Below are 12,554 nucleotides of genomic sequence, written 5' to 3' on the forward strand. Positions count from 1 at the left end.
TGGACTTTCTATGCTCTCAATGTTTCCTTAATATAAACCATAGAAGGGTAATTCAACAAGGAAACCCTTTTCCCATCGGTTATTTTATTATGGAACAGTAAAGGTGACAAGAAAAAAATATGAAGAGAGGCAGCAAAGCTGAAGCAGGTATAAATTATAGTGGGTGCATATTCTGTTCTTCTAAATAGTCATATGGCTGGAGGGGATTTCAGGTGATCATCTAATCCATCCTCCTGTCCTGACAGGATGAATTATATACCATGTCATACCTGACAAATGCTTGTCTAGCCTGTCTCTAAAAGTTTCAGTGATGGGGTCTCTAAGATACACTCATTCAGTCTATTTCTGTGTCACTACCCTTAAAATTTGAAAGTTGTCCTGGCACCTAAACTGACCCTTCTGTATTGTAACAGTCCCCCATTTTCTTAACTTATTCACCAACTACAAGGATAAACTTAGTGGCAGAAGACCCTTGCATATCCAAAGGCTATTGATCTTAAATTTTGTGGAAAGCTACTTGCCTGGATTCTTTCAACCACCCAAGTTTCCTAGACCTCCTACTTCCTCTGGACACCCATTTGGCCAACATCTTTCCTGAACTCCAACTCCCATATTTTCTATTGGAATAGAAAAAAACCCCAACATATGAATGATATTCCCCTACAATCCATTACACTATATTGTCATAATTCTTTTAAACAGCACAGTGACTCATTTATAGAAATATTCTATACATATTTCTTTTGTATCAGTCTAACACCTTCTGGTAGTCAATAGCCAGGGTTAAAACATATTTTCTAGCTGCAATTCTAAATATTCTGCATAGATATAAATTGCATTTTGGTAAATCAGAACACTTTTCTAACCTCATGGTTGTAGTATTTGATGTTAAATACAGACACATTTGAAATATGTCTTGGATTTTCTTTTTTCAAGGTAGTCTTGACACTTGTGAAATTTAAAAACTAGAGTGGTCAAAACACTTAAAAATACCCTAGAGGGACTGTTCTTAAACTGTCAGTGTGGGTGGGTAAACTCAGTGGATGGGTAATTTTCAGTGCCTAATTGCCTCGAGTCTATGAAATGCAGTGCATTACATCAGTTCATTACAATATCAGCATGTGCCATTGTCCCAATGGCCATTATTATGTTTTCCTGAGAGAAACAGGTTCCACTTAACAGTGGATTTTAATTTACTTCTTCAAACTGTCTTAAACAATAGAAGGGAAAAAAGAGGAAAAGGAACGAAGTGCTTGTGTAACATAGCATTTCTGCTGGAATCAGTATGCAGAGAATATGAAACGAGAACAGCTAATCTTGTTTGCAACATGCCCAAAGACGAATGCTTTACATCAAAAGTTAAACACTATCATTACTGCAGACCTTTTATTTCACAAATAACACAGGCTTTTATGCATCAGAAATTTTGCTAGAGAAGAGGAGAAATGAAATAAGATAAAAAGAAAGGCAGAAAGATTAAAGGAGCAAGTGACGGCTGCTATGGAGCCTGGCAAAATCTGCAACACAGCAGGTCTCTCTGTGTCTGCTATGCCATACTCTGTCAAAAGCAGCTCCCAAATGTGGTGAAGGAAACGTTAGCGTTTCTAATCTTGGAAACATTCAATGGTGCCATCTCAGTTTCATCAAAAAGCTGTAATAAAAGGCATCCAGAATGCTTTCTCTCGTGAGAGCTCAGTGAAACACAGATGTTGCTGCTCCATATTTTCCCAGAGATTCTCACCAACTCCTTTTACAGAGTCTGGGCTTTGCATTACCCCATCACTGCATCTAACAGCAGCCTGCCATTTCCATCAACATTTTACTCTGCAGAATTGCTGATATTGTTGCAACACCGTGCTTTTCTGTACGTTAAACTGGTTAAGACTGTGGCAGTAGTAACATATGATTGCTGTTGCTGGGAAGAAAGAAGATAGTGTTCATATGCATCCTAAGAAATGAGAGGGAAAATAACCCAAGTGAAGCCTGGTGCAGAACCTCCTTACAGAAGTGTAAAGAAAGCACAGCCCAAAAGGCACAGGAATTACACTAATCAATATTCGCTTTAAGTCCATGAAAGAACGATTGGGATCCATGCTGACATTATCAAAAGCTTTCTTTCTTGCTCATGTACTTTTCAATAACAGGCTTATTCTCCCTCTCTCTTGAGACTGGAATAGCCAATTAAGTTTTTTAAATATCCGTGTGTTTTTCCAGTAGTCTGCACAGTGAATGTTAATCATCTTCTATATCTTATGGTGCTGCTTCATGAAAGTCAGCATTTTTAGCTATTGTATTCTGTGACATTCTTCAATTTTTCTTGAAATCTGATTTTTTTTTAATCTCTATGGAAGTATTATTTTTTATTAGTTTAAATAATTTTCTCCCTCAAAATATTTTGCATATGAATATTGGTATAATGCGTTGTTTCTTGTTGAACAACACTTTCCAATACTATCATATGCACATGCCATCGCACAGATTTTGTGTATTTAACCAAGTTCTCATTAATGTGCCTAGTTATTCATTTAGAAGAGCAATCACTGCTTACACATGGAGTTTTGAAATTTAGACATACAAGGCAGCCTTCGCACCTTGAAGAACCTTCTTCATTTGTAACTCAGCTCTGTCTGGCCTTGCATAATCTGACACTTAAATGGCAGGATGTATTAAGATATATTGTTGTATTTGAGTAGTTTAAATGGGGAATTTAAAGTCTTCACATTACGGTTGCCAGCACCGATTGAGGATCTCATGGCTATCATAGTGACCAGTGGACTCTTGGGGCAGACATTACTTCCAACAAGTGAAATAAATCTGTCCCGTCAAAGGAAAGAACTACATTCAGGAAGGTAAGCAGCACACCTGCTCAGACTTGTTAAAAACTGTTGTTCCTTCTCTTAGAGGAATTTGGAATTGGAAATTCCAAATATATCATGATAAAGTATATCATGCCGAATCTGGCAGCTGAAAGGGAGGCAAGGCTGCTGCCACTCTCTGTCCCCAGGTCCAACTGGCAGTGAGGCTGGGTACGTGTTCCCAGCAGGCACCCGCACGCAGAGCACACGTATGCACCACATGTACACGTATTCAGACAGACGGCTGGCTGTGCAGGTCACAGACGGACACTCAGGGCATTCCCAAAACACAGGCAGCACCAATGGCCTCTTCCTCCTCCCCTCTCTGACCAGGCAGGATGCAGGACTGTTGGTGGGAGTATTTATACATATGCACAAGGTGGATCCGTCTAGCAGCTAGGCTTACTCAGTCTCCCCAGCTGATGGCTGCAGCCCCACCCCAGTTGCTGGCACCACACATCTCCATACAGGCAGGCAAACAGACAGACGGACAGACAGACAGAGTGAGAGAAAGAGGGGGTAAAGAGCCCCTTACTGGAAAGCAGTTGAAGGTGGACTTTAGTAAGCAGAAAGAGTGTGATGATCAAGTGCAGGGCGGGGCCAGGCAACTGCACTGACCAGCCCTCGCTTACATGCAATGGACCCTTTTACTCCCTTATCCCTCCATTTATTTGTCCCCCAATTGCCTAAATCCCTTCCTTTGATTCCTTCCTTAAACATCCCATAGTAAATCCTGTGCAATTCTAAAATCTTCTTCCCCTGCGTCACACAATGTGTCCCACCCCTAGACAGCAACCACCCTTAGTCCAAAAGGTGATCCACAGAGCTGCTCCAAATGGCTCGTGGTGATGTGTTTCACACCTGGAACTGGGGCTGAGGCTCTGCTGGGGCAGTCCTGGGAGAGGTCTGGACAGGGTGCCCTTCCCTTCGAGTCTTCAATTTAGGTTCCCCCTTGCCTGCTGTTGTGCCCCTGTGCTCCTCAGGGCTTTCTTGGCCTGACGGCTCCTGGGCTGGACCTGGTAGTGGATGGGCAGGGTATTATTTGGCCTCCTCCCCTCCATTGTCTCTCTGAGCCTTTTTGTGGGTGTGCAGACAAGCTTTTGTCAGATAACCTAACACATTCAGTTTGTTTTCTAACTACAGTGACCAAAAATTCAGAAAGACTGAAAAAATATCTCAGCTGCAAGAGAAGGAAAGAGATAGCCCATCCTAACCACCTGCCTTCTGAGGCAAATTTGATATCCTGTGTGCTTTGGTTTTGGTGATATACAATAGCTGTGGCCATGCTAATAGCAATAATAGATATATTAAATTATATCTGTAATACAGATATAATTTGCATGTTAGGCTGCTTTACCTCCAGTCTTTCTCCCATCAACACAGGAAATATTTTTTTCTGTATTTCTTTGAAGGAGTGTAGGATGACAACATCTCTTGAATAAATTTGGTAGATCATAGACAATTTCATCACCGATGTTACATCAGTTATCATCCTGTCTACATTTGTTAGTTTTGGGGGTGAGTTACTGAGGAGATGTGATGATGGTGTGTCAATGCATGCAAAGGCAGCTTTTGATTCCTAAGCACTTCATGAAAGTAATGTTTCTCCATGTGACTTCACAGTGTCAGTCTTACCTCCTGCATTATACTTTGTCCAACTCATTTTACCTGCAAACAATGTGAAGCAGAAAAAAATTCAATGGCCCACTGTGTAATTTCAAAGCAATGTCAGTAGGTTAGCAATTCAGGCTAAGACCCTTAGTTAGTATACGTTCATGCAACTCCATTGATTTTTCTATAGGCAGGAGAAGTAACTTGAGCAGAACTTGGCCCACGGCATGACCGACGTTTCGCACAACCATGGTGCCACATCGCCCACCACCATCCCCAGCGATATTTCAGCATGGCTTCTGAGCACCAAACTCACTTTCTAGCTTCCATGCACAGTTGTGGTGTGAGAGAACTCAGTAAAAAACTCCTTCACATTTGAAGAGCTTAACAGAGTTTCTTAAGCAGCAAATGTGTTAGAAGTAGATGAGAGACACACATCCCAGACTGCAAGGTAGTGTTAAAAATAATGGGTAAGATATGCTGTCGAGCACCTGAAAAATGGCTTTTCCCACTCTTCCCTAGAGCACTCCATCTTAGTTTTTGTTCAACATTGTGTCTAGTGGGTGTGCAAATGCTTCATAGAATAGTAAGCTGTAAGTCATGTTATATTTACCTACTTAACATAATACTGAAAGTATTCCCAGATGCTGTGCAGCTTGAACTTGTAATTGAGGTCCTCTAACACAACTTGAAGTCATAATTTGAAAAATAAAGTTTGTCTTGGAGTGAAAGACTCAGGACAATTTGAAGAGATTGATAGAAATTGTACTAACAAAGTAATTGTCTTAAAGTTAAGAATTTCTCAACAGATATGTATAACAGTGAGATTTTGCAGCTGGTCATGACTAGTACCCAGAACAAATCTTCTAGTACAGATAGCCTCAGCTAATTCTCTGCAAAATGCAGTCATAGTGGTTTTATACTGACAGCAGTTCTAATTTGCTCCTTTTGAAAATGAAATGGGGAAAAGCAGACAGAATATAATGGAATTGCTTGAGCTGGGAACCAGACATCATATCAAGGCTAGTACTGGAAAACATATAATAGTATTTTCAACTGATAAGGAACTTGACCTTATCTTTTGTCTTCAAAGGAAATACCTCTAGCAAGCTGGATTTTGCTACCATGGTGAAAGGCATGGATATAAGGAGCAGACCTGAGGGAAGCATACCGTCTAGTGAGTTACCAACACCTACACACTGCAGCATTTAGTTTTTTTTGGAAGCTTCTCACCCAGATACTATCCAGCCCCATCTGTGCTCAGCTTGAGAGCTCTGCTGTAGCCAGAGCTCAAAGCTGCAGGCCAAATTGGAGATGCATGAACTGATCAAAATTTCCTCTAATCCTACCTCAATAATAAGTGACTGAGATGAATTCCATCAACCCCATCCATTTGCAGCAGTGCACCTGGCACATTCAAGCTGATTGACTTATTGCCATAATGGTTTCAGAAATATACTGCACTATAAATACATGAGTTCTCCACAGTGGCACATTACAATCAAAATTCCTACACATCCACACCTGCTATTATTTAAACCACTCACTGCAACTCCATTGAACATGGCACTTTATTACAGTGGATGCTTAGCAAGAAAATCAAATAGGAGAGGACAAAGGGATAAAATTGCAAGAAAATAAGAGCACATAATCAGAGAAAAAAAATCCGCACTTTGGGATCTCCACTTTCATCCTCACAATATTAAATCATTCGCTTCTAGTCAGTAAGGGAGAATCTGAATGACTAATGAATTAGCCTAAGAAGGCTAAATGTAAGTTTGCAATGCTGAAATAGACATTAATGGGTGAAAGAGATCCTGACTACTTAAAAATCATGATAGAGCCTCCCAGCAAATTCAGCATATCTAGGATTTCAACCCAAGTGACTAAAAGTGTCCAAAAAGAATTCTAAATAAGTTTAATACATTTTCTTACTCATAACTTGGAGCACTATGTAAATGATATCCTGCCTCTAGAGAGGGAGAATAGATTAAAAAATATGATGTATATCTACTGTATTTTTCAGGGCTACACAGAGTAAAATGTCTCTAGGGGCCCCATTCAGCAATCCAACTGCACGAAGTCTTCTGCATCTATAGGTAGCACAGATCTGTGGCTCAACTCTTTATTTTGTTTTTTCCTAGTGTATGGGCCCTAGTGGCTACCTTTCTTAAAATGGAACTGCTCAGTCAGAAGAGCTAAATCCTCTGAGCATGTGCAGTTCTATCAATATTAAAGTTTCAAGAATAGTGTGCATTTGACAGTTTATTTGAAAAGAAATCCATGAATTTTTTTTGATAGTCACACTTCTCAGTATCACTGAAACAAGAGATCCATTTTTGTTTTCAAATTGCTTGTCTTGTTTTGTCTTTATATTTTAGTTTTGCTGAGCACAAATATAAAGTAGCAAGAAGTAGGTTTGATTGACAGACAGCATTCTTTTCCTCCCCCCTCAATGAGCTCTTTTGCAGATTGTACAAAAAAATGCTGTGTTTCATTCCCATTCAAAACAAAGACAATTTTGAAACTCTCTGTGAAACAGAATTTCTGTATTTTGTACAGCTTCGTAATTTAGAATTCTCTTTCACTAATGGCAGGTGGAACGTTTGGACACATTTGGAAAGTATTGCCCATTGGATATTCTTTCCTGGTTAATGATTCTACAGTTAGTCAATATATTACCTTATCGTGGCCTCTCTCAGGCATTCTGATCTTGGAAGAGACTTCTCAAAGTCCCACAGCAAAAGAAATTATTCAGTTTAAAACCTGTGATGATAAGGTTTCCAATGGCACATTAATACTTAAATAGTAATAACCATCCTTACAGTGTCTCCTCATAGCCCATCTGACTACTATTTTCCATTTAATTACCCAATTGATTTATAAAAAATAAAATTGTTCGTGAAATCTAAATTCCCTAAACATGTGATTTCAGTGCTTTCCTTACACTGGCTAGTAGAAAAATGCATGGCTGTGTAATAACCTGCTGTATGCCTCTTCCTTTGCTACATTCATCTCTTTCAGGAATCCATCCATATGCTCTGATATATAATAGGAACATATCGTTTTCTTGCTATCTTTGTCACTATTACATTTCCATGCCATTTTCATTGCTGACTGTTCTTGAAGACTCAAGGGACAGAATCACTTTGTGCCTGTATTATAATTCTTAGGTTCTTAGGCTGAAAGGGCTAAAGCTCAAAATTTTGTATATTAAGAAAAACATTTTGTTCCTATCTGGATATCAACGCAAACAGCAGAATGTGTCAGACTCTTTCTTGGTTACTAAATATAAACTCTTTCTATGTCATATACAAACTGTTCTATATCTCAGCCCTTTCCAACTCTTTCTCTATAGGCAATCTGTATGTTTTTTTTTTTCCTTCCCACAGCTTAAATTGCAGGTATCTATGTCTCAATAATATTCAAGCAACCAACCTGAAAACTGGAATACTTCTCACTGTAAGTGTCTCTCCAGGAGCTGAAGTTATGCTGAAGTTATATTGGGAGGGGGGGAAAAAAAAAAAAAAAAAGAGATGTGAAAAGTTGCTCTGTTGTCTTTGCATTCAGTAAAATCTTTACTCTATTCATTTCCCCCCAGCCCTGCCTCCCATTTGTGAAGCACCCGTGGGCAGATCAAATACTTGACATCTGAATTGTTTAAATCTCGCCATGAAAAAAAGGGATATTATTACTTGAACAAATATACTTTGTTACTTGCAAATAAAAAAGTGCTATAACTGAGATCCATGACTGCTAAACATCATTTGAATTATGCATGCAATCTTTATGGAACAGCCTATCAACTGATCATCTCCTTTTTGTCATTTGATGCATATTAATTTTATGCTCTACTGCTTCAGCTGCTATTTCATTAGAATGTTTACTGTTGTTTAAGGTATATTACTTCATAACAGAAATAAAAGTTGTTGTTACATGCACATATTCTTTTCCCCTTCTGCATTGTAACCTGTGTAAAATTTATTTATTTCAAAATTAAATACAAGAAGATAATGACTATAGTACTGTAACTTTTGTGATTATGCAGGTATATTGTTTTCTTTTCTTCCAAGTGTTTTTAAATTAATTTAAAAATCAACAATGGAAAAAATCCAGGAGCTCCTTCTTAGGCTGTGTTCTGAATATTTTTTTTTAAAAGATGGGAGCTAATGGGAAAGCTGGGAACCAACAGAATTGACTTGAGTAAGGCAACACATAGACAGATGACATAAATATTTCACTCAGAGCTCCTGCATTTTTTAGGCCTAAAGGAGAATTAAATTAGATATGTGGAATTCATATATATAGACATACTCTACCCAAACAAACTCTACCCCCAGTCCATCCTCAGACTAGTTTAAAATATCTGCAGTTTTCAAAGTGATATTGCAAGAAACAAGTAATTTTGCTTTGTACCTAAAAATCTCTTATTTCTCTCAATATGGTGCTGGCTGTGCAGTCCTATTTTCAAAAAAAGGTTTATCTAAGTGTTCCTGTGCCTTCACACAGCATGAGTGGTCAATGTTAGCAGTATCATTTGGATTGGGAGCATACTTTTGATGTGAATTTTCCAGTCACTCCCATTTAGCATGCCTTGGCTTACACTGTGGACAGGTCTTGAAGAGCAGGAGCTGGATTCCCTTCAGATGAAACTAAGTTGGGAGGAGGGCTTCAGCTGCTTGCAGGCATCCAGTTCAAGGGACTAGGCTGGAGTTAGGTCAAAGTAAAGTATCTTTAAGGCCTACAGTGTAAATAATATGTCTTCATCACAGTGTTTCACTCTACAGGTCCTCCTGTGCTGCTCCACTTCTAGTGTAACCTTGGTCTTTGACCCTGCTCTGTCTTAGCTTCTACCACAAGCAGGTTTTGCTGCAGGCCTGGAGCCTTTGTTCTCTCCTGACACACTCTTGTCAGCCATCCACAGCAATAATCCTAGAAAGCTGGTGGAGAAACCCAAACAAAACCAAACCTAGCGGTAATTGGTTAGGTTAATGCTTTACTAAATCTGTATGGAAAAGCCAACATTTCACATACTCATTGACTGTAGAGATTATTTCCCTCAGCTCTGATTTTGATGCTATACCAAGGAAAAGGAGAATGAAAGGTCCCTTGGTCTTTGTTACGCTCATTTTGTGAGAAAGGGAAGACACTCTTTTCTCCTCTCTTTTCCTATTGCCTTCAGTGAGTGCACTGAACCATCCTTGCAGTTGATGATATCTTGAATAATCTTCATGACATTATGGTCCATCTGGCTTTATAAACAGGCTGGGTCAAAGCACTTGCAAATTTGCTCCTTTAGTGTAGGTATGATCTCCTCCATTTTCTTATCTCCTTAGCCTGATGGATGGAAGCTGATGCTTCCAACTACAAACCTACATGTCCACAGGGAAATGCAATTACAAAGTCTGCATAATGAGATGACATCTATATTTGCATGATTGCCATAAGAAATTAAAAAAGATAATTATGGCTACAGAAAATACATAAATAAGGTATGTAACCTGGAAAGCTGAGATGTCTTGGGGAAAGGAGGGAAGGGAACACAGCTTTTGGTAATTGACCACCACCAGTTCTGCGGGGTTACAGGACAGGTGTGAGTGTGGACCAGGTCAGTGGTCACCTGCAGGTCACCCCATGTTGGCCAGAGTGTCTGGGTCACAGTAGTTCCCTCCCCAGCAGGTCTACTGAAGGTCACACAGTTTCCCAGACCAATGGAAAATTACTTTTGTATGGTACACTGAGGCTAAAGGTCCTAGGAGAAGTTAAAAAATCCCAACAACCTCTTGACAGTTGTTTTGTTTTGATAGTTATCCATCAAACAGCAGTTGCCTGTATTGCGTATACTTCTCTTAGAATGTTAGGCATATTCCTGTAAGTGAAAGAAGATATGCTGCTGCCATCAAAAGATAGATACAGAAGAAATGAGGAGTATCTTGTTAAGCACAATCACTGCCCTCACAGGAAATTTGTGGTCTTTTACTGTCAGGTTTATATCAATAAGAACATGGCTTCTCCTCAAGCAGTGTAATTTGTCACAAGGGAATTTAACTTTCTATTTTGTTTTTGAAGTATTAGGCAATGTGCATTGCAGTCTGTTTCAGAAAAATAAGCAAACCAAAGAGATCAGAATATTTTTAAAAAATATAATCCTTTCCATTTTTGAAAGAAAATTTGTATTTTTAATTTGTAGAGGAATAAGGTGTCTGAATTTTCTGTGGTGAGAAGAAATCTTCTTGAAACGTTCCTTTTTATTCCAATGATGTTAATGTAAATGAGAACCACAAAAGGCATGAAAAACATAGTGAATCAAATTGCAAACTGAATTAGGAATACTTCAGTTTTAATTCTGTATCCTATTGTAATTGCCCAAATGATCAAACCTGACATGAAATAGTTCTGTCATGGCTGCTTCTAATAATAATGAACTATATTTGAAATACCCCAAATACGGTTCATTAGATGACTGTTCTATGGAGTATTGTTTTTAAAAGTATGTGGAAAGCATAGCTCTGAAATTTCAATGAGTTACTTCAAGATGAGCATTTATATTTGTATACTTATATTTACTTTTTATAAATACAATATGTAATGCATTTATGTAAGTATAGCTGTATTAAAATAAATGTATATAAGTTATATGTTTGCATATAATTACAATTATATGATATGCTTGCAGTTACTTTTTATTCCAGACTCACTTTGGGCTCTAATACCGTGTAAATAGTAGCTGTCAGGAATAGTAAATTAGGGGAGCTTCGTGTTTTGGCCGTCGCAGCCCTGATGGCATGCTGCTGCACTGCGATGGGAAGGTCCGGCCCCTCGCAGGAGTACGGCTATGACACATCCCCCGTGCCTCTTTTAATTGCTGAGGATGTGCCAGGTCCTGTCCACTCACTCTCTTTAAGGTCTGAGACCTCTGTTTTAGCTGCAGTGTGAATTTGGCTTTGATTTCTTACTGGACCGTCATATATATTTCAGCTCTGTGAAGCAGTGATGCAGGGTAATGTCACCGAACACTTCCTCTGCAAGTAAAACTAGAACAAAACTTATCTCCTGCTTTGGGATACTGAAGCTATGCATTTTGTATACTCAGGTCTGAAATTTTGATTCACATCTTGCTCTGAATAAAGGATCTACCTTACGCAGCCAGCTGAGTCCCACAGAAATGTAGAAATGATCTGACTGCATACGTGTTTGTTGTTTAAGCTTACCTGAAGGGTAGAATAACATGGCTTTATAACACAATTTTACTACATAGTTCTAGTAAGGATCTGTCGAATGGCACTTCCCTGCAGACAAGCTGCTGAGGAGCAGGGTACTTTAGTGTGTGTGCGTGGGAAGCGGTTAGATGGATGGAGGATGCCTTTGAAATTTATGTCTAAATTGTTTGAGGACTCATTCTTTGGTATCCCTTTATTACCATTATCAAAGTCTCCCTGCTTATGAGATGCTGTGCTTTCAAGTCCCAGATCTAGATTCCATTGTCTTGCCCTCTTGCCAGATTTCAGACACTAATATACCACTAAGCCACATTGAAGACACTAATTTTCTTGTAAGCTATCTGTAGCCTACTGAGAAAGTACAATGAACTTTGCTGCCCTTGTAGCAAAGGAAATAAAAATGCACTGAGAAAGTGGCAGGGGAGAGAAGAGATCACTGCTTTTGGGAAGCAAAATTAAACAGGTTTTCTTCGCTTCTGCATTGGTGTGGCACATGTGAAATGTGAAACTGGTAAAAAGCAGGTTTTGTACCTTAGGCGGTGCTTTGAAAACTGAGTAGGTGAAAGAGTCAATGGGACACTGCTAAAATATTGGAACACGAGGCAAGAAGTGGGAGGATTTGCAGAATCAAATCCTCCTGCAGTACCTGTAAGTAAAATTTTGAGATAAACAAACAAACAAATAAACAAATATATCCTGAAACATTAAATTTATTGGGGACTGACAAGACTGACAACCATTAGCATATGGAAATCAGAATTTTGCAGACACATGAAAACAATAGCAGCAGTAAATGGTATTATTAATTGGATTGTTTATCCATCACCTCATGTCTTGTTCACCTTCCTCAACATTCTTAGGTGGCTTA

This window comes from Phaethon aethereus (genome assembly GCF_964289735.1).
Source record: "Phaethon aethereus genome assembly, chromosome: 1".
Lineage (NCBI taxonomy): Eukaryota > Metazoa > Chordata > Aves > Phaethontiformes > Phaethontidae > Phaethon > Phaethon aethereus.